Consider the following 4284-nt stretch of genomic DNA (forward strand, 5'->3'; position numbering starts at 1 on the left):
TTCGGAACACCCTATTCATAAGGTCCATAAAACCATTGGGGCATAAATTAACATTAAAGATATAACTATGACCTCATAGTTACCATACCTTTTTTGGAAAGTCGTTTTAGGAATGTCAACATCTGTCACCCTAAGTTGATAATAACCCGATCTCAAATAAATTTTCGAAAAGTAACTTGTACCTTGGAGTTGATCAAATAAATCATCAATTCTAGAAAGAGGATACTTATTCTTTAAGGTGACCTTGTTGAATTGTCGGTAGTAAATACACATTCTAAGTGATCCATCTTTCTTTTCACAAATAATACTGGAGTGCCCTATGGAGATGTGCTTGGATTTATAAAACCCTTGTCAAGCAAATACTTGAGATGAACCTTCAACTCTTTCAACTCGGTCGGAGCCATACGATAAGGACAAAGTGTAGTCGGTTGAGTATCCAAAAACAAATCTTTGCCGAAATCTATTTCCCATTTGGGAGGAATTTCGGTAAGTCATCGGGAAAGACTTCCGGAAAAACTTCACTACGGGACTGACTCTAAAGGAGGAGTCTCAGATTCTAGGTCCTTGACCCTAATAAGATTATAGAGACATTCCTTAGAAATCATCTTACAAGCTTAGACACGAAATGATTTGACTACTAGGGATTGAGTTTCTCCCCTTCCACTCAAAAATGAGTTAATTAGGAAACTGGAACTTAACTACCGTTGTTCTACAATTGACTGAAGAAAAACAAGAATTCAACCAATCCATTTCCAAAATAACATCAAATTCAAACATGTCAAGTTCTACCAAATTCACCGAGGTAACTTTATTAAACAACAATATATGACAATTCCTATTGACTCTTTTAGAAATCATAGAGTCACCTACCGGGGTTGAATTCAACTAAGACATCGGGAAACACATCAAACTTCATAGCCACCAAAAGAGTTACAAAAGATAAAGTTGCTCTGGGATCAAACAATGCATATATATTAGTAGAAAAGGCTTTCAACACACCGATAATAACATCAGGAGAATCCTCTTCATCACCCCTAGATTTTAGAGCAAAGAAGCGGTTACTCTTAGGAGCATCGAAACTTGGACTACTTGTTTGTGCTTGATTACTCTACCTACCTTGAGTCTTGGCCCTGGGACAATCTCTAACCATATGACCATTCTTTCCACAACAAAAAAAAGCATCCATACCCATCATACATTTACCCCCATGCTTCTCACCACAATTGGCACAAATAGTTTTCTCACTTGGTAATCCACCAACTTTTCCTCCTTGAGTCTTAGGGTTAGTGTAACACTCCAAAACGAACAATGGTGAACTAGAGCTTCCTGAATGTTTTAATAGTTAATTTTGTGGTAAAATGATTTATATTGATGCTCTTAGGCAGTGTGTGATGTTTGGTGACATTTGGAGGTCAAACGTCCAAGAACGTCCATGACGTTCGGAAGGTGTGTCTTCGAAAGTGTTCATGTGTCTTCATGTGTTTTTGTGAGTTTAACGTGTTCGTTTTATCTGAAATTTGTATGGGATATTCCTAATACCTAGAAGACTATGTTTATGGGTTTAACATTCGGGTACGATCCCACCTAGGACCCTCGAGGGTCCCTAGAGAAGGGCCCAACACTAGGACCCAAAACTGCCTGGAAGAGTCCACCAACGGAACCAGTTGATGGCCAGTTGACCAATCGACGGCTCGTCGACTTGGTCTCTCGATTGGACCTCCAAGTCTGAATGATTTGGAGGTTGCAGACTCTATCAACAAACCACCACCAACGGGCTGTCGAAGGACAAATGGTCCTTTTGTTGGAGTCGTGGGTGCTGCTCCCAAAAAGTTGTTAAAAGACTGCCTTGGCTTGGTCTGTTTGGTAAATTCACCCCAAGTCTTTTATGAACCTTGAATGATATTTTTAGGGTCTTTTATGTATATTAAGATGTTTTAAACCCTCAGACCTAACTTTAGATTTCATTTCCTAAAACCCAAAACCCAAAACCCTCTCTCAAGAAAAACACTCTCAAACCTACATAGAGCTAGAAGTCAAGAAGAAACTAGGAGGGTTGTTGGTGGACGTTTCTTCATCGAAAATCATTGGGGCTTATTATACCTGATATATGGTAGTCATACTTAAACCCTATTCCATTCAATGAGTCCTTTCTAATAGATTTTCAAAAAAGGGTTTTCAACCCTAACTCCTTCTATCTTTAACTCTAAAAATGGGTCTTGCATGAAAATTTTTTTAATGATTCAAATATGACGTTTCTAATGTTAGCTTGTGATTTTAATGCAAAACTTCAATGAAAACATGTTAAATGTTTTTATCAAATTTTGGCTTAAAGAATGCGTATAATGAGCATAGTTTGGTGGTCTTTGAGCTTTGGTTTCCTTGTGTTGATATTGTTGTTTAAATATTGCCCGAAGGTCTAATTTATGATAATTTCTTGAGTAAATTATGAATAGATGTGAATGCTTTGGAAGAATAGTAAGTTGGTTTCATTATTAACTCTAATTATGAATTATTCTTGAGTGGTATGGTCCACTTTCTTGGTGGAGGTGTTTACTTAAGTTATATGAATGTGAAGTTACTTGTGTATTGTGAAAGAGGACATGAAGGCAAATTATGTGAAGTAAGATGATTATGGTGTTGTTCCTGGTAATGTGGCTTATGAAGCTTATTATGAGAAGTATGTTAGAGATTATGCTAAATGACATATGAATTTAAGAAGCATGTTAAAATGTGTAATGTGATGAATGAAGGTCTAAGCATATATAGAATTGAATGTAAATGAAATGATGCTTATGTGCAAGGTGTGCTCACATGTACACACACACTCACACTTGAATGAATGAATCTAAGCGAAGTCAAAAGGGGAGTTTTCGGGTGAACACTTTTCGTGAGTTGAGTTTAAGTGTTTAGTAGGAATCTCACTACATCCTAAGAGGTTTCTAAGATAGGTTGGAGAATGAATACCCTTCGTGAGTTGATATGTGGTGTACTAGTTATCCTAACCTATTGTATTTAATGTTTAGAATTCATGGGGATTTATACCTAGCACCGAGAGGATATGAAAAAGGGGTGGTTACACTTCGTGAATTGAGATGTTGTATTCCAATCTACCTCTTTAGATGAGTACTTCTCGTTATTTGAGAATTAGTTACTTAGTAGCAATCTCCTTATCCCTTAAATATACGCCCGCATAGGTGTAGCTATTGGGAAAGCCATGTAAAAGCTAAAAGAAAGACTTCACTGTAGGCAAATGGGGGACCCTTCTTAGATAAGATAAGTATCAGGATTCCATGTTTAGCTCTCATGGTCTATGTCGGTTAAGAAAACCCCCAAAAAATTAATGAAAGTACTAAGTCTTCTAAAAGAGTGTACTACGTAGGGTAGGTAGTGGAACGGGACAGCTATCTATCAATTGCACTAGGTAGGCATTCCGAAAGGGGAGTATTGGTGAGTCTTATATGAATTTAAAGTACTAAGTCTTTTAAAAGAGTGTACTACATAGGGTAGGTGGTGGAATGGGACGCCATCTATATATTGCACTAGGTAGACATTCCGAAAGAGGAGTCTTTGTGTGACTTATACGAATTGAATGAGCTAAGTCTTCTAAAAGAGTGTACTACTTAGGGTAGGTGGTGGAATGGGACGCCATCTACTCATTGCACTAAGTAGGCATTCCGAAAGGGAAGTCTGGGTTATTGTTTGTGTGTTCTTATAATGTTTTGTCATTTAGAGGGGACTTGTTATCCCGAGGCGAGTAATCCTAGAAGGGGTTGTCTTGGGGATCATCTAGGTGTGTATTGAAGGAGGTGTATGGGTGTTTACTTCATGTCTTACCTTGGTCAGTCTTAGGATAACCTTAGCTAGGGAAACTACTATGGAAATGAGTTTACTTCCTCTTGGGTTAAATTTGGGCGTTCACTGTTTTGGGATTTAGGTAGTTCACTGTAATGCAAAAAAAATGAACTTACTGTAACATTTTGTAGTTTATTGTAAAATGGTCCTTTTGTGAAAAATTATGGAAATCCTTCTCTAAGTGTTAAATGATTATTCTTACGTTGTTTTACTTCTATGCTCATGAATGTTTTATTTAATTGACATGAAAATGTGTTTTTACTAAAATATCTCTTTTGCATGTTTTTTCATATGCCATACTTAGTACATTATTTGTATTAACCTCATACTTTTCTATATTTAATAAGTGTAGGTTGGAGGCTTTAGAAGACTTGAAGACGAAGCTTGGGAATCTACTCTCTCAAGACAAAGTATGTCCTCATATATCCAAGG

The sequence above is a fragment of the Solanum pennellii genome, chromosome 12 (genome assembly GCF_001406875.1).
Source record: "Solanum pennellii chromosome 12, SPENNV200".
Taxonomy (NCBI): Eukaryota; Viridiplantae; Streptophyta; class Magnoliopsida; order Solanales; family Solanaceae; genus Solanum; species Solanum pennellii.